Here is a 20,073-nt window from a genome sequence, read left to right as displayed (position 1 = left end):
GACAAGGGACATCCCGAGACTGGCGTTCAGTTGGGGAAATGTTGTCACTTTGTACAGTCTTGAGACTCCTTTTAAAGTTTCATGTAAAGACATGAATGTGCCAAAAAGGATGGTCCTTTTTTTTGCACACAAAGGGCCTCTCCGGAATAACTTGGGGCAGGGGTCAGTTGAGCATGCACGTACTTCTCAATTTGGCTTTGCCTGGTTCAAATAATTTTTACACATACGTGTTATGACAGGTGATATCTTCTAGCCATATATGCATATGGAAGACAAAACGAGGGTGTCCAGCTGGTTGGGTACCATCTCCACTTGAAGCGGTCTGACTACAATGTGATTTCCTGTCTGTCTCTAAGCTGTGTTGCACTATTTAACTTCATCAAACCTCAAATTTAATGATATAGCTTCAATGATCTTGATTTACCGTTTCCCTTCTATCATAGATTTTAGTGAGATAGTTAAAAAAATCTTTGTGAATGTTCCTATGTTTGATGGCAGTTATGATTTAATTGGCTTCACATAAATAACATCACACATTTTATTTCTCTTTTATCAGGCTTCCGTCAATCTTGCAGCGCTACTGAATTCATTTCCACCTTTTAAACGTGGGGGGCGGTAAATAGAGAAGTCACTGACGTTTCACACTACTTAACAGCTGCAGTAAGGGACGCCTTTAGGGAATGCACGTGTCGACGCAGTTGTTGTTGGACAATTAAAGTGAGCGTGTTCCGTTTTGCTCCCTACACGTGAAAAAAGGTCATGAGGCCGAAAGGAGAGACGAGCAGTGGCTATCTGTAGGATTTATTGATGCAATAATGAAATCTCAGGGACAGGGACATGGACACTGCAGCCTTTTCACTCATCCTCATACAATGAGATGGATGGAGAAAGAGGTGTCTGTGAGAGAATGGTATTTTGTTGTCCATACATATATACCAAATGATTTCTCTGTCATTGAATTCATTTTACTCAGCTTGGGGTTTCACTTTATAGTTTATCACATGGACACATGACATTTATAGTCTGGTGCTTTATATTGATTTGCAAGCACATCCTGTGTGTGTGGTTGTGTGTGTGTGTGTGTTTGCATGTGTTGAAACTGAAAAGTATGTATCAAAGTAGACTGTCAATGGGCAATCCTTAACTTAGAATGGATAGCATAAAATATATAGTATATATATTTCCTTTCAGGATACATTTTGGTTGGTGGCTGATATGTTCTCATAAATAAATGCCGATATGCAAAATTATTGACAATTTTATCACTAATCTGACAGTAAGTTCTAATAAATTACCCATTCAAATGCAATAAATTATCCATAAACACACAAACTATATGCCCTCCTTCATCTTCCTAAACACACATTTTTCAAACTATTAAAAACAATAATAAATATTTTTAGTAATTGCATAACATGTCATTTGAAAGCTAGTAAAATAAATAAATAAATATCAAATAGCTGCCAAACTCAATATGCTTTTTGTTCTCACACAAAGCCATTGATTTGATTAGAAAATCTCTGTTAACTTGTCCTGCTAAATGCGCTTGTTACCAAGTTTGAAGCCAAATCAATATAAGGCAGAGAAAAGTCCTCCTGGCCTTGGATGATACAAGCCTTCTTTAAAATATAAATCTCCAGTGCGGAAAAAGTTTTGCTTTCATAGAGTGAATGTCACCGGAATGGATAGAGAAGTCTGTGCAAACGATTTGCACTTCCTTCCATCATTTTTAGTTATTGCTGGCTTTGCAACATACATTTGAACATAATTCCTGCATCCTTACGTTTCCTTTGGTTCTCCTGGGTGTCTATGTTTCCACCACAACAACTGTCTGAGTCATACAAGAAGTGCTTATTTTTTTGTTTGGCACACGGCTCTTTCTGTTCTTCTTGTTGTTTGACAGGCTTGCATCTCATCAGTTACCTGGGCCTCTTTTATGTCTGTGGCTTAAGTTCTGTTTTTCACACTTTGGAAATCTTCAACTTCAGCTTTTCAGAACCTTGGGTCAATTTTAGCTCCAAGAATTAGCGTCTTATTTTGCCCTGAGAATATCAGTCTTCCACTGTTCAATCAGGTTTTCCAAAGCTTGTCTTTTGTGTTGGAATACTGTATTTACCATTGAAGTACTGTGAGCATTCCTGGAAGATGAGGAGCAGTTACTGATTCTTTTCTTTAAGATTGTACAAGGCTGTATAAGTTCTTTAATTATAAAACACTTATCTGGCTACAAATTAAAATAGCATTTTCCCCACAGAATTAGTGGAGCTGAGGTTTGCAGAGTGCTGCTAGATTAGTTTGTGCTGTGCTGGGATCAATTGCTGCTGTTTCTTCAGTTTTGTACAGTTTACACTACACTCGTATCTATGATTTAAACAATATAGGTACTGACATTTGTTCAAATGAGCCACCGTGTGCTTTTTCCTAATCCTGTGAGGTATGATTTGACATTTTGCATATTGTTCATGCTTCATGGTCTCGTCATTCCAAAACGCAAGTGTTTTCTGTTGGCATCATATTTTCTTTCCTCTTGTCTTCAATCTTGTAACTAAAACACTAGCCTAGATTTGCAAGGGATTTTTCACCATCTTAGCGAGCGCCAGTCCCAACGTCTGGCAAAACCAAAATGAATTATCTCATATTCAATACATGCAAATGTCATAACCGTCAACTGTAGAAATAGGCCATGATTAATTTTGCTGCAGACCCTTTGCCGTTTAGCACCTCCTACAGAGTTACTGCCCAGATAATTTTGAATTGAAAGCATATATCATTTCCACACAATGATTATTGTATTGTTAGAGGCCCAATGCCTGTTTGAATTTGCATCTTGGCAATGACAATGTCCCAAATCCCCGTTTTGTCCAAAAGAGGCTCTCAAATAAATGTTAGCTTTATCATTACACCTCAGATATGCCAGATTACCTAGAATGCAGATTAAAGGTGGCTTTTAAAAATCCAATAATTTAATTGAAAGCATATAGTGTCATTTCTACACATCAAAGTATTGTATTATTGGAGCCCCGATGCCTGTTTGAATGTGCATCTTGGCAATGACAATGTCCCAAATCTCAGTTTTGTGTAAAAGAGATTTACAAATAAATTTTATCTTTATATTTACACCTCAGATATGCCAAATTACCTAGAATGTAGAGTAAAAGTGGCTTTTAACAATCCAATAAATCTCATCCTTCCCTTGTGGTTATGCCTATAGACACTTTTTAAAACAGAAACCCGTCAGACAACAATAGGGGAACAGGTTTTGGTTGGAAAATTGTTGTTTCTACCCACCCATTATCTGCCCAATTAAAATCCAAGCAAAATATTTTTTATAAGCCCATCTCAAAAAAAGTGTCCGTTTGTTAGTCTTTTTGCACATAATAAGCAGAGTATTTACAAAAATGGCTGAGCTTGTTTTTTTTTTTTTTTTTTTTTTTTTGCTGACAAAAGAGCATTCTCAGCACTTGTCAGAGGGCTATTCTGGCCCAAGTTCATTTGCATAACGAGGAGGGACCGATATGTTTAGACATATTAAACGTTAGTAACTTATTATAGTAAGACAGCAACTTTCACATTGGAATGAAAGCAATCACTACAGCATCGCATTGCAAAAGGCTTGACATCAATCAGGTTGAGCCCATTGTGAGAATTGCTTCAGTATTTGAGCAAAAAAGGTTCCGACTTAAAGGTTCCAGTGTTTTTCTTTTTCTTCTCTGATTTATTATGGCCCTTGAAAAGTGAGAAGTTGCCCTAGTGTTCATCCGCCATGATATCCAAAGTGTAAGGAACTGAAACATATGCTAATCCTCAGAAGAGCATGTATCGCCAAAACGGTTCTGATGATTTTTGCAAGAGATTAAAGGGTCGGGAGGCTGCGTCTGCTGACAGTAAGTGTGGCAGGGTTTGTGTTTGACCGCAATGGATGTGCTGTCAGTAATGCAGAAGACGGCAGGAAACCAGATGAGACGCCAACACCCGCCAAAGCAGCTTGAGAGAGTAGGAGAGCGAGACGGGTGCTGCAAACATCTGACAGCTCCTTTTCTTACTGTGAAGTGTTTGAATTGGCAGCTTGATTGTTGTTCATCTCCTTTCAAGAACGTTTTTCTGCATTAACAAGCCGCACCTTGCCGTGACAATATTCAGTGAACAGCATGGTGGGGGTCTTTGGTTCAAGCAAAAGGCATTAATGACAATGAGGAGAGGTTGTAATTTCACGCCTCACTGAGCGTTAATTTGGGATTTTTATTTCATAAAAAAGGAACACTCATATCCTTTTAATAAAGAGCACTTTTTCAATTGAAAGGATTGATCTGTCTTCACTGATTTGTTGTTGCTTCCAATAAACGTTCTCCAGCCTGCTGTCCAGCTAAATTATGCTATTCTGACTGGACTTACTCGGGTCAAAGTCTGTACACTTGCCCCATTCAAATGCTTTGCAGACAGGTCAAAGTCACAGTGGGAGCTCTTTTTGTCCAAACCACTATTCTTGTGTCTCCATCCTCCATGCATCGATCGCTCTCTGACCTTTCCCCCTCACTGTAAGTAATGGAATTGCCTGTCGTGGACACGGATCCTGGCCAAGGTCTAATGTGCAACCCGTGTTTGTACGAACCTGTCGATCGATGCCTGTCACGCTCTCATGTACTGGAGAATACAGACTTCCGTATGTTAGCTCCACCGTTGCCGTTTCTTGATTTCATAAAAGTCCTTGAAGCCAGAGGCAATGGAGAACAGAGCTGTCATACTAAATTGTGACAGTCTTCTATTATTATTATCTGCCAAAAGCCTTTCTTCAGTGCTAGCTGGGAAAGATTTTAGAGGCTCGCAAAAAAACCTCTGTAGAAAATTTTCTAAGACTCGAAATTATTTGATATTTGTTTTCTTTTTCATTTTTCAGTGGTCAGATATGAACCATGATTCTGTGCACCAGAATAGGCTTCAGAGGAAGCAAATGCCAGTTTTTAAAATGTTCTTCACCGATAAGGTGTTGAAGCAGTTGTCTGAAGTTTGAAAGATAATCGATGCATATCATTTATCTTCTCGTGAGCTCTTAAAATCATTTCTTTTGACCCGAACATCATGCAAAATGTTCAACTATCATGTTGTGGTCAATATGTTTTGGCGGCCTTCACACGTTAGCCAACACACATGGAAAACATCCATACATCGTCATCATGCCAATGCCAGGAATCAGGACTCCCTTTTTTAAATAGTTGAACCCCTCCTCATGCACTTAACTCCCTTTGCAATGTTGATACCACAAAGGCCCCCTGAATAGAAGCACTGCATTCCACCAGCCAGCTGACACTTCGTTGTAATCTTACACCAGTTACGGCACTTCAGTTGTCAGCGTACTTATGATCACCAATGGAAACCTCTCTCTGCTGAACGCATTATACTAGGCAACATCAAAATGTCACACCACAGAAAAACAACCATTTGGCAATGCAGCAGACATCCAAGTTGGCCGTCAAATTTTTCCGTAATGTCTAGAAATTGACATTTGCATGTTATTCCACTTACTTCCATTCCAATTAAGATCTTAAAATCCAGTCGCAATGATGAAGTCAATTATTGAAAACCTATTGAATCATTATTTAATATATCACATAATCCTTTGTGACAAAATGTTTGCAGTCAGTGTTTTTGATTTAGGAATGTTTTTGTAGCCTCTGAATTAAGACGAAGTTTGCGGCACTTGGGACTTTTTCGAGAAAAAGTTTAATTTGACTTTATATAATTTTAATGAAATATATACTTGCTATTTAACCATTGACACTACTGATGTAAAACAATGATTTACAATGCTGTTTTTAACCCCCGAACAGGCTTGTGTCAATCATTCTGAGACTTTATATTTCTGCGGCAAGTTTACTTCTCTTACTCACCGTGTAAAGTTTAACAGCAGAATAAGATATGCATGCAAGCACGGTAACACGATAAAAAATGCTGCAGCTGTTTTAGAGCAAGTTTTCAGTTTTAGCTGGATGGTAAATGGAAGGAAATGCCTTTTGCGAAATTTTAGATCATACAATATGCGCTGTATGGAAACAGGAAATTAGGACGTGGTTACCTCAAAAATGTGACGTGATAGAAGAAAACTAATACCATTTCACCAGATTGTTCAATTGTTCTTGTCCAGTTCATGTACTTTATTACTTTATAGATTGGACTTTGCAAAACACAGAGCCCATTGCACAAAACAAAAAAGGGCAAAAGAAATCCAGTCTGGTACTAGAGATAATCTGTGAATTGGTCCATAGATGGCTGCTAGATCCCACAACCAGCTGACGAGGAGAAAGAAGCATGTTTGTTGCTTGACATAAATTCATCTTTCCAGAATAAGATAATTTAGCCAACTGATGCATTTCTGCTTGGGCTTATTGCCTTTAATATAAGATTCTGGGCTGTGCAAGTTCCAGATTTTCATGTTAGTTTAACAAAAGCTACAAAACAACTTTTCATTCATAATTTGTCTATTTAGCATCTACAAAGTAGGATAATTATAGCTTAGCATTTGCTCCACTGCTACCATGAACCGATCTCTGTGAAGGCTTTAAACGTGGCTCCCAGGGAAATGTCAACTTTTCTTGGACTCCTTTCCCAATCTTGGTGCACATAGCTGAATTAAAATCTATTATGGAATGTGACAGGGCCATTAACAAGATGAATGGTAATGGTTTTCTTTGGGGTTGACTTGTTCTTTGTCCACCCCGGGGCTCTGCTTTTTGACAAAAGCTTGCCCCCTAGCAGCCTCATGTTGGGCTTCAACCCTGGGGCATTTTTTTTGTGGTGAGCATATTTGTACATTGAAAACGACAAAACAAAAAATGGATTGTGCTTGCGTAGGTAAAAAAAAAAAAAGAAAAACCAACAACAGTTTTCTACACTTTAAATTTTTTAGGACAAAAAGTGTGGGACAAAGTTATGTGGAGACATGATGCCATCGCATGTATTAAAAAAGCAACTCTCAATGCTTAATGAAAAAGTAATACATGGGGAAATTTAACAGAGCACTGAGCACCTGCCAGCGTGTTTGCGCTTACTCCTGTTCATACGTTGATGTCCCCGTTATCTCGAGAGACGTCTGGTCGCCATGGATATGTTTGGTCTACACGAACTTATTATTCAGCCGTGAGCCTGCTTTTGTCTCTGCTCCATCTTATGAAATGTGACACATACTCCTTCCCACCTTCCTTCACTCTGTTTGCAGCCACTTGTTATTCATCATCAGTTCAGGTGAATCTGCGGAAATGTTCCAAGGTTTTGCTATCAATTTTTTTTTTTGCATCAGGAGCAGGAGTCTTATTATTTTTGTACAATATCATTGATGTTTGAATGATACAAAAGAAGTCTTGCTGGAATTTGACACTCCACTAAGACTTTGGAAATGTGTATACTGTATATCAATTATTTGCCATCCTAAGCAGAGCTTCTGTCTGGACACATCTTGCACACAAGCAGTAATACAGGGAGGGGAAGCTACAGAAGGAACTATTCTCACCTTACTTGTGCAAAAGATTTCAGGTGCTCATGCGTGGCGGTCATCTATCACCCCCTGTTGACCAATTACCGTGACGGGCAGTACTACCTGGCCAGCTTCTGTGCTGTGTGCACAAAAAGTTCAACAGAATCGATCAATATCTGGCAAATGAATTATTAAAAGCTTTTCTGAGATTTCTATCGCCCACTTGCAACTTGTTGAGTGTTGAAGAACACAAAAAGCAAGATAAAACTATCCAATATTCAATTCCATTGTGGTCTACACATAAGGACATACTTTTATGTTGGGATACGTTACTTAAATCAATAAGAAATTGCATCAGAGCTCAGAAAGTGACTCCCCTAATTTGAGAGAAAAAACAATGTTGTGAAAAAAAATATATTTTAGGAAAGAACTCGTCAACAACTTTCAACTACAAAAAAACAAAAGAACAACATATTGTATTTACATAGAACAAGAAATTAAGTATGGCCATAGCCATAATTTAGCCTAGCAAAGGCTACTGTATTTTAGGACATTGTACGTTTTTGGGAGACTACCACTGCTTTCTCTTGCACAGAAAATGCAGAATTTTTACTTAAGCTTGAGTGTTTGTGCCAATGGTTGTTCATGTCCTTCTGCCCTTTGATAGGCTGAATAGCGATTCAATGGTGTCCCCTGGCTAATGCCCACAGTTGGCTGGAATAGAATCCATCACCCCCCGTAACCAAATTTTGAAATGAATGAATTATTATACTTTTTCTTTTTAAAAGTTTTTTTTTGCAAAATAAACACTTTAAATAATATTTAAAAACATTTTGTATAATAATTTATTTGGGATTGTGACAAGAATTTTCATTTTAGTCCATTCTTAATATTCAGTCCTCTTGTCCGACGACTTTTATCCATATACTTTTTCCAAGAGGAGAAATGTCTCTGCTGGTCTGTAACCACCCTTTGGCCTTTTAGCAAGAGAATTTCACCTCACTAATCAGGTAGAATTCCCTAGACAGCCCGGTTGAAAATAACTTGTGTTGGTTTTCTCTCCATGTAAGGTAGTTTAGTTTCATTCCGATGACTGAGAAAGAAGAGTGGAGGAGGAGGAGGGGGTTGTTTCAAGCCTATTTAGCTGCGATGTTATCATCCGAGGTAACATGACCTCTGGCGGCTGGCCCCTTTCACTATCTAACTGCCTTTAACTTTATTTGGCTACTAACTTTGAATATGTCCTGCTGGGGAGTTGGCTGACACGCATACATAGACAGAGGCATCCTACACTTACATTTAGAAGCATACACACACACACACACACACACACTTACCCTCCCATATGGCAACATTTAAAACTCCTGGCAACGTTTACGTTTATCAGGACAACAAAGATTACTTCTGGCTCACAATGAAGACAAAGCCCGTTGGACTTTGTAGTCATGCTAACAATTAACTCCAGGACTATTGTTGCAGCCACAGGGGCTCACTGGAGGTCACCGTTGGACTGGACACTGTCTTATATTTAGCCCATATTATCGTCACTTGTCTTATATCCAAAGCCTTGATAGTAGACCCACTGCAGCTATCCTATTTGATGCCTGTATAGCGGGAGCTGCTTCAGGTTAATCCTCTGATAAGCACCTTTAGAGTCTGTTATGAATGAATTAGTGGAGGTGTCTTCTGAATGGTAAAGCATAGGGATATGAGGTCATTGCAATGCAAAAGATCCTGAACTGAAACAGGGTCATTTCATGCAAATGAATCATACCTTTTAAGTTAGAAATTTGCTCTCAAATGCCCAATTACCATTTGAAAACGCATTTTTGTTTTTATGGTATTTTACTGTATAAATTCCTACTTTAATATCTCATCTTGTTCGTAAAACACTGTCCTTTGTCCAAGAGCCAAATTACAGACAGACACATACACTACACTTGGTAGCAGAAGCATGCCATGGAGGTCAGTTGTGTCAGAGATAAGCGCTTCAGTGTTCATATTAACCATAACAAGTGTCCTCATGCCAGAAGGCCTCGGCCTTTCCCGTCAAAGTGCGAATGTTCCATTTAGCCACTCTCTCCCCTACAAATGGAACCCCTACAAATGGAACCCCTATACCCAATCACAGACTTTGGCTTGCATCCACGTTTGCCGCCGTGGGGACACGAGGAAACAATCAGAGGCAAATTGCCATGCAGCCCCGCGTAAGTGAAGCTGCTCTCTCAGGGCACTAGCTGGCGGTCTGCAAACAGCCACTCACTGATGGATGTGAAGCAAAAATGATACACGCTGATAGCCGGTGTCTCTTTCAGTTTTCCGCAAGATGGATTGAGTGAAAGTGCTACCGTACGACTCAGGGACGTTGCCTTTTTGCAACACCTCCAGCAAGGTCCATGCCCCCCCCCCAAAAAAAAAATACTATATATTCACAACACCTCGCAAATCAGGGCCCAGTTTGAAACACTTCTAGAAATAGCCTTGAAAGACAAACCATAACAATAATACAGTACCTGATTACCACCATGTTGCTGAGATTCAATTTGAAGAGCAGACTGTATATAGAATAATAAAGTGAGACGATACCTGCTCTTCAGGTGAAGATTGGTCCAACTTGATAAATGTCAACATTATTCTGTTGCTAATGGAGGGACGCTGCTGACATTAGCACAGGTGAGAGAGCAGGTGTACGGAGCATGGTTTAGCTGCTGATTGGCAAATTTGTGTCCAGTTTTCTGTTTGAAAAAAGCTTAGTAAGCTTTTGCCATCTGCCTGCTTCCTACATTGTTGCAGCTTACCAGCAAAATCCAATGATTGACAGCGACACTGTAATGATGGCGTGTTTGTGTATGCGTCAAAGTAGTAGAGCAGCTGCTTTCAGATGGACCCTACTCTTCCTCCCATGGATGTGACAGGTAGCACCTGTCCTGCCCGACACAGGCAGATGGATGGCCCCCCACGGATCTCGGCCCCTCTTGGTGTCATTGCCTGCTTTGTGCCATGTCTTAGATTTGAATGCGCACACTCACAGCAGCAGCCTCAAAGCGCAGAGGAAATATCCCCTACTAGAAGTTTTGATCTCTTTGACAGAGAAATTCATTTGAAAAAAGTCCAGCAAATCTTTAGATCGAATATTTATTATATACCACAACACTAATTTGACCTCAAAATGCCTGTTTCAAAACTGTGGCTTGAAATTTAAGTGACAAATGTGCCAAATTATTCACTTGTGTCTTTTGGACAGAAGCTGCTGCTATATTACACAATTTTTCAATGTTCCATTCCGTTCGAACTGGAACACAAATATGCTGCAAAAAAAGCTAAAGAAAACATATAATGATTTATGTTCTCTCAGACCTAAAGTTTGAAAAATTCTAGACTTGTCGATAGGGATTTTGGAAATTAGTGCTTTTTTGTTTTGTTGTTTTTCACAGAAACAAGCAAACTGAATTATAGAAGTTTCCACATTCGTGAAGGCTGCTTGCACAGCATATGTTTGATGCATGTCTTCTATTTCTAGTAGTAGTCTCTGATTTATCTGATTTAGTTATCACAACAATATTTATAATCAAGGAATCATAATTCATTCATTCATTTTATGAATTGATTATCCACATAAGGGTTGGGGGTGGTGCTATAGCCTATCCCAGGTAACTATGGGCACCTGGCAGCGAACACATTGAATCAGTGGCCAGTCAATTGTAGGAGACGGACAACAATTCTGGGTCACACCTTATACTTGGGGGCAGTTATCAACTTACCTACCATGCATGGTTTTGTGATGTGGGAAGAAACCCACGCAAACCCACGACCACAGAACTGAGAGGCAGACATGCTATCTAATCGGCCGCAGGATCAGCTGTTTTAAATACAGATGTACAGATATACAGATATATATATCAAAGATATACTCGCGACTCTTTTTTCTCTAAACCATCATTCAAAGTCATTTATAATTTATATTTGGAATCAGTCTTATGTACATTTTAACAAAGCTAATTTAAATTGAAGAACAGGTGTATTCATATTTCTGAATATTGGGATTTAAGTTTGTAATAAACTACTTTATGTCTTTATCCGTGTAATGACATCACTGACGTGATGCATTCATCTTGAGTCATGGCCACAAACTGGCTTTTATGATTTATTTATTTTTAAATACACTTTGATGAAGTTTAACCTTTAGTCTTCTTTAACCATGTCCTCAGGTTCTTGTTATTTTTCAAGTGTAGCATATGCAGTTAAAATTAGATAGGTATCGTGTGCTTTAAATATCTGTGCATTGACTCAGAATGTTCTCACATTGAACTTGATGTAATCCTCATGTATCCGAATATTTGTACCGTCAAAATTCAAATTTACTCACTGATTGCATTATATAGTGTTTGTGTGCTTAAAAGTACTCTTAATATTGACATCTCCGTTCAGCCAAATGTGGTCTGATTTTCTTTTTCCTGCCGTCACACCGTCTCGTTCCCCGTTTCATACAATGCTGATTAATGCTCGTAATGCATTGTTGTGCATCTATGTTTCATATCTGAGTTTAGTTATCCAATGAAAATACAGATTTAATGGCACACAAGCTATTTTCATTGTAAACCTTTCCATTCACCTCTCCTGAATTGCTCGAATATTCACCAAACCACAACAGAGCGATTAAAACTGAAAGGCCCGATGGCAAGATTCTGTGAAAAAAAAAAAGTTTAGATAGTGTGTAAATAAATGATGCTGCTTTTGGGCGAGTCAGTGCTATCACCCCTCCATTTATGGCGCAGGGAGGTTATGAAGTTGTCTTGAGCAATCCCAGTAAAATATAAAATATTTAAGTCATGCTACCTTATTTTCATAACTCATCAAGTTAGAACTGCTAACTTCATAAAATGAGCTATCCTAACATTTTTTAAATCATCATGTTCGTCATGCAATGTAGGTTAACTTGAAATTTGAGGCACCTGCACGGATATTTGTCCAGTGTTCACTTTTTTCCTACTTTTCATCATGCATTTACATCAATATCTAGAAACAGAATTGTACTTTTATGTTTCTGTTCTTATTGAAAACTTGCACGTCCCACGATGCCAAGCTTTTCCTCGACATTATTACTTCGACTAGTAATATTGAATTTCAATATTACTGTTTTATTTGTTTTTGTTATGTTTTTTTCACGTCACAAGCCACTACAGATTGACAAATCTTGACGTCCTCACTTTGTTTGGGTTCCCTTTATCTCACTTGGGAATACAAAAGACAGGATAAAAAACACCGAGGATCATTTGTTATGTCATGTCTCAGACAGTTTCTTTCATGGAGCCAACGACAAGTGCACTCTGTGTTGAAGCGGCCAGCAGGGCCTGGTTGTGTTTCCTTCCTGTGTTTTGGCATGTTGTTCAGCCGTCAGAATCGAATCGAGCTTCAGTGTTGCCCTGCCCATCAAAAGGCATTCTGGAAAACATTGGCTGCTGTTCTTGTTGTCGCTTATTGCAAAACTGCATTGTGTATTGGAATCACCATGAGGTCTTAGTTTGATTGTAATATCAAATCGACTGGAGGCACATACATATATATAACATATATATATATTCTCCTATTATTAGCTAATTTAATGTGGTAGTCTTTTTTCAATGTTTAGAAAATGTTCCAAAGATGTAGTTGCCAATCACTTGGAATGTTTCTGTCATGACTGCCTTGGGTGCGCAGCGAGAACAGAACTCAGGATGCGAGAGGCAGGAAACAAGCGGCTTAAATGTTTGTGCACAACTTTGGGATTTTAATGAAAAATAATCAGACAAAAACTGGGACAAAAATGACCCAAGTAACAAAAAATAACGGAGAGTGCGGATCTGGAATGAAGAGGCAGTCGGTACTTAGAAAATCCCAAACAGGGAAGCACGAAACAAAAGACAATTAGCACAAGAGACTCGTGTTTAAATACACAGACAGGGGCTAATCACAAAATATACGCAGCTGGTTACGAGAGGAAAGGGAAGCCAGGAGGGACACGAGGCAAAAAACACACACAATCACCCAACCAAGGAAAAAAAACACACACAGAGCTCCATCAAAACCCTGACAAAACGTGACAGTTTCACGAGGCCTTGAGAAAGACTGAAGAAAAATGTTTTGAATGATTTTCAGGGTTTCGAAGAAGGTCTCTGAAAATTATGCACATCCACATCTGCAGTAATACCAGAGTTGGATAATATGTTACGAAAATAAAAAAGGCCAACGAAAACACTATACTTGCTACAAGTGTTGTATTAAATAACAATAACTCTCGTAAAATGATACAAAAAATAAAGTAATTAGAGCCAAAAAATAGACCTGTTCCTACAATGCAAATTTTGGCCAACAGATGACATTCAATTTGTGTTGACTTGCTACGTTGATTGGATTCCATGTGTTATTGTAGCAGCATCAAAAGGCCTCATGATGCCCATATCTCCACTCAATAGCTGGTAAATTGGCTACTGTCACTGTGAATAATACATCCACGACAATTGAAAATAGCTACAAATATATTCCACACAAATCAAACAAAAAGAAAATTTTGAGCCAATATGAATTTATTATTAATGACTTAATCCTAATTTAATACAGTGTAAAGGCAGAAAATAAATTTCAATTCACAATTTGACCATGAGTTGATTTATAAAAACTATACAATTTCATACACAACTCAATATAAACTTGACCTTTGTGTTATTGCAACCTCAAACTAGTGGTGAGGTAAGTGTGGTTTGCAGTTGGGGTATCTATACGATGCAAGGAGGACACGGAGTAGGGTTGGGGTCATGATATTTTTAACCACACATTCTCCGGATCCTACAAATGCCATGTACCACCTGCTGCACTCCGTCAGGTGGGGACTAGTTGAAGGGAGAAGCGACAGGGGGGTTGTCTCGAGGGTTGGGGAAGCCTTGATGAGGATGGTTATGTCAGAAAGGGATGACCAAGGTTCACACACAGGTAAAATAAAGATGTCATACAATTTCAGAAAGTGATGCGAGTTTTTATTTTCTTGTTAATCAGATTTTGGTCTTTTGCTACCGCTGCCGTTAAGCTTTCCTTTACACATTTTCTTCCTATCTTTCTCCTCCTACTCCTGGGCGCAGCTGTTTGCAAATCAAAACTCAGGTTCATATTGCAGCAGCTGGGTCCAAAGACTTTCCATGTTGACTTGTGCTCTTGTAACATTCTGTAACATCAAAATTTCTCATTGTAAAGTCCAATATTTATCCTCTTAACATCTGTGCTAAAACTAAATTATTTTCTTTCTAAACCTAAACTTAAAACAACATCTTGGTGGTGTGAGAGACTCACTCCTAGCCTTCATTTATATTCGTCTATGTTGAAATTAGAGAAGGAAAAGTTAAGGAAAAGCAAACCTCATAAGAATATAACACGCACATTTTTTTTCTTTTTACTAGTGAGTTATTCTTCTACTCCAAGTTTGCAGGTGCCTAAGGGTGCTCCTTTGTGTGTGTCTGCATACTGTATTTCAATGTTCATATTTGTAGTTTAAACCAGACAGATTTAACTGATTTTTTCCATGAAAAAGGAGAAACAACAGCCACGTGCTACATTTTTATCGACCTACTTGAGATCCAGCCTCGGCCTCTGTTGTTTACAAACTATTTTTACGATTTTCAGCATATTGAAACAATTTCCAATTCCTATTTCGATCAAAACCGAACATAATACCACCTCTTGGTGTCGGGGTTCACTCACTTGACTTTGGTGCGGGCAGGCAAAGTTTCGATTCCCCCTGATGGCGGTAGGATTGTGAGTGTTTATGGTCGTCTGTCTTTCTGTCTGCCCTATGCCTGACTGGCAACCAGTCTAGAATGGAATCTGCCTATCACCGGAAGTCAACAGCCACCGCAGCCCTTCTGAGGACATGCGGTACAGAAGATGAATGAATGAATGAATGAATGAGTGAATAAACATAAAATAAATACTGAACATGTTCTTGGTGAATGCAAATATTTAATTACACTCCTGTATTGAGTAGGATTGGAATAGGAAGCTCGGTGGTTAAAGAATAACTTTCCTCCCAAATCATAATAAATCAAAATATAAATTCTGTCTATTGTCCAAAACTTGTCCCACAAGCTTCGGGTTTAAAAAAATCACAATGAGTCAAAGGTGTGTAGTGGGCAACTATAATAGATAGCACAAAGATGTTGTGGCACCGCAAACTCACGGATGTCACGTGGCAAGGACAAACACAATCTTTAGTTGCCCCTTCTCGGCCAATTTTTTAGTGTCTCACAGATATGGAAGCTGGCATAGATTGTGTTTTTGACACAAAACATGTCACAAACAAAGCTAGCAGTTGTTGTAAAAAGGAAATTATTCTATAAAATAAAAATACTACTAGCGGAAACGTTGGACTCTTCACTTTCCGATACTAACACTCTATAACTAGGATACTGTTGTTGTAATGGAAATAAGTAAAAATGACAGATCAAACTAACTTGTTTAGCGCCTTTATTACGTACGAGTCCTAAAATGATGAAATTCTCCCTATTGTTTCAATTTGAAAAATTCAATAACGAGGCTGACCAGCCAGATCCAGTATTTGAATTCACAAAAACATGTTTATTTTGGAACACATTTCTTTAGAGTGGTTTGTAGCATAGTTGCACATACTACAAGCTACAAAGGTCACTTATTTACTAGCATCAAGTATATCGTATGAGCGACCTTTCAAACTTATAAGACCACATGCATTCTTTTCCATCCTGTACCCCCTACCAATGTAGACAGTAGTGGGAAGTTGAGGAAAAAGAAAACAGGAAAGTCCCTTAAGCGAGTTGCTATCTGTGTTATTTGTTTTCCGGCTGCTCCTTTATTTATTTATTTTATTATTTATTATTTTTATTTTTTTTTTATACTCAGGGTCGGCTTGCCTCCGTCAGGGGAGGCTTTGTCACCGGGTATCTGCCTGCCAGCGCCGGCTATTGTTATTCCAAAGTGCAGGCCAGTTAACATTCCCCTGTCAGTGCTCCAAGATGCTGCCCGCTCGGCATGTCCTCCTTTGTCTCCCCTTGACTCATGCAGACTCCTCATTCCTTTTTATTGCCCCAAAGGATCGCACACAAAGAAAAATGGCTCGGTTTTATCTTGTGGTAGAAGCTCAATAAAAGCTCCTTTAATTTAACAAAGCTGATTTGCTTGTAAGGCAGTGTTACTTATAACTCAGCATGATAAGACGATTCAAAGCTCTTATGTGTTTCCTGAATGAGAATATACCATGTACGCATCTTGAAATCCCAATAGTTTTCTGCGATGACTCCAAACTGAGTGACTATGCCATTATGTGAAAGTAATTAACAAACTATCTTGGGCACTAGAACATCGTGTCACCAAATGTGTGAGACCCCTGACCTCCGAGGACCATTCACATTCGATGACGGGGCTTCCAGCTTGCACCCGGATTCCTGAGATTTATTTGGGGTTGTTACTGGTGAGAGGTTGTCAGGCTCAATCGGCCCACAGTAAATTTTATGTGGTGTGCTGTTCGCATTTGAGTACCTCATTACTTAGGCGCTCCATCAAATCAATGGCAGACGTGTTGAGTGCTGATTTAGAGTGCTAATTAGGCATGTTAATTGTTTTCATTACTCGGGAGCTTTGTGGGAGACAGAGGGCATTTTTTTTAAAGGCTGGTTTTAGGGTTTTTGGAATTCCATTGAGTGACCTCTTTTGAGTCCTTCACACCTGTGGGTTGACCTGCTCTAAAGAAGGACTGAGCAATATGACAAAAAGTTGTTGAGAAAAATCATAATTCTCACATCTTTTTTCTTTCAAATTTGAAATGTCAAACTTGGAAATGGAATACTTAACTTGCTATTCAATTATGAAAGTAATTTCGTTACCTTCCTTTCTAGGAAAATTGTATTTTTCGTTGTTCTGTTGCGCAATAAAGATAAGACAACGTCCTCCTTATATTATAAAAAGAAATAAATAATAAAACCTGCAGACATTTTGATAGGTGTTTTTATTTTTATAAATTTTTCCTCATACCAAAAGTTTCTCTGCAATACGAAGTATGAAATTTGAAAAATCATACTGTTCACAAATCTGCTTTCTTATCTGCAGGAGGCACTTAAGTTGGGCAGATTCACTGATGCCTCTTAGAGACATCCCATGAATGTAGTCTTCCAAACATCACCAAATGTGTTTGTGAGGCCTTTCTTGCAAGTAATGTGATTCAGTGGCTGTTAAAGCAAAGTGGAAAAAAAGTTCTCCATTTCTGATAAGGTCCTAAAGCCACAGTGTTCTTAGAAATGTTGATTTGTAATCCTTCTTTCACAACGATTTTCTCAAACACTAAAGCGTTCTTTGAAATCATGCCCGTGGTCACTCTGGGAAGGCTCAGACCAGCTTTACTCATCTATTGCTCAGATTTACATAACATGCACGTCGCATTGGACATCATTAATTTTAGCGCCTTCTCTGTTTTTATCGATGTTGGAAGAATACGGCGCTATTTATCTAATAGTTGTGTAGCTTGATGTGTAATTGCATTGGGTGGATAGGAGGCATCTGCTGACCCCTGTTTAATGATGTAATCTCTGTAATTATGACAGTGGCGGATGAACCGGGAGTTAACTGACTCACCACATCAAAACAGACAGACGCAGTCGCTTTTTCCGCCAATTCATGGCAATTGCCAGAAATAGACCGTATTGGGCTTCTGAATAATTTAATGTCATTCACAGAGCCCAGACTTTCTCTTTTTTTCCCTAAAAAATTGGAGGATCAATTGATGAGAAAGGATGAATATTTAATAACTCTGAGTCTCTCAGACAAGTTGGGCCAGTGATGACAAACAAGCTCAGAGCACAAACACCGAGGGAGGAGGTTCGAAGAAAAGAGATTGCACGGGAGCATTTAGATTTTATCCAACTATGCTTTGCTGTTTTAAGATGATTTTTATGTCAAATAATACAAATGTGGTGTATATGTGTGTATATATATATATATATATATATATATATATATATATATATATATATATATATATATATATATATATATATATATATATATATATATATATATATATATATATATATATATATATATATATATATATATATATATATATATATATATATATATATATATATATATATATATATATATATATATATATATATATATATATATATATATATATATATATATATATATATATATATATATATATATATATATATATATATATATATATATATATATATATATATATATATATATATATATATATATATATATATATATATATATATATATATATATATATATATATATATATATATATATATATATATATATATATATATATATATATATATATATATATATATATATATATACACACATATATATATATATATGTATGTATATGTATATGTATATATATATATATATATATATATATATATATATATATATATATATATATATATATATATATATATATATATATATATATATATATATATATATATATATATATATATATATATATATATATATATATATATATATATATATATATATATATATATATATATATATATATATATATATATATATATATATATATATATATATATATATATATATATATATATATATGCTTTTCTCACATTAGTTCCCTTTGTAATGAAATCTCACGGCCACCAGATTATTCCACGGTTCAATCACATGAGTGTGGTTGGGGAGCAGGTGGCATGATAGCGCGCCTCATTTGGCTGAAAGTCTGCCCCCGATCTGCGAACGCCGCCCCTTCTAAGGTCTGTATTTATTAGATTATTAGGTGCATCATTTGTGGCCTGAAGAACGAGCAGCGCAGGACTTCTTTTAGCTTTGTACTATTGCACTCTAATTGTTAAGTGGGAAGGAATGGGCTACACTACCATAAATCTTTGCACACCGTTTTCCTTTAGTCTGGTCGTGGAACTTGACTATGTGTGTGTGGGTTTTTGCCATGTGTGCAAATTGAGCAGTTTTTTTCTGTATTTTTCTTAGCAATGCTGGAATCTTAATCGCTTAGCTGTGTTTAATCATGGTTTTCCGTAACTCACCACAGTACTTTCCTCACCCATTGAGATTTGCTACACACTCACACTTCTCTCAAAGGCACCTTCACCCTTTCATGTGGAGTGTGTAGCAAGGATGCCACTGCAAATTGGCGATGTGATGAAGCGAAATGAACAAGACGAAATGACAGTGCAGGGATAAAACACATCTTTAGACACATCACAGCTTTCCTAATTAGGCAAACTTTATCCATTTATGCAGCAGTGAGATCTGCAGCAATATTGCTTTGGATTTATTTCAAACCATCTATAGTTTGTACTTTTACATCTTTGAGGGTTTAATTGTATACTATTCGCCACAGGTTGACTTAAATTGTGTTTGGCTTGAACTGTACAAAACCAGCTTCTCAGCTAAAATAAACACTTCTGGAGACAACATCATATTTATTTCATAATGTCTTCCAGTATCTCCCAGTGGAGAAAAAAAAACTTACCAGTCTTTGCTGATGAATACTGAGTCCAGGATTTTTTTACATGAACAGTTTCACAGTC

At 37.6% G+C, this 20,073-nt stretch overlaps 1 protein-coding gene and 1 long non-coding RNA gene across 4 annotated transcripts in view; one reads left to right on the top strand and one right to left on the bottom strand.

The window, feature by feature from the left end:
• LOC144196524 (receptor tyrosine-protein kinase erbB-4-like) overlaps positions 1 to 20,073 on the top strand; it is a 142,212-nt gene that overhangs the window by 18,123 nt on the left and 104,016 nt on the right. The window lies entirely within an intron of this gene.
• LOC144201642 (uncharacterized) lies at positions 6,298 to 10,191 on the bottom strand. The gene is made up of 3 exons (XR_013327380.1): positions 10,052 to 10,191; positions 7,502 to 7,604; positions 6,298 to 7,242 (listed from the first exon to the last, which is right to left on the bottom strand). It is a non-coding gene; the product is annotated as an uncharacterized LOC144201642 (long non-coding RNA).

This window comes from Stigmatopora nigra, chromosome 1 (genome assembly GCF_051989575.1).
Source record: "Stigmatopora nigra isolate UIUO_SnigA chromosome 1, RoL_Snig_1.1, whole genome shotgun sequence".
Taxonomy (NCBI): domain Eukaryota; kingdom Metazoa; phylum Chordata; class Actinopteri; order Syngnathiformes; family Syngnathidae; genus Stigmatopora; species Stigmatopora nigra.
The sequence above is the reverse complement of the archived record's forward strand: the minus strand, read 5'-3'. Positions and strand labels throughout refer to the sequence as shown.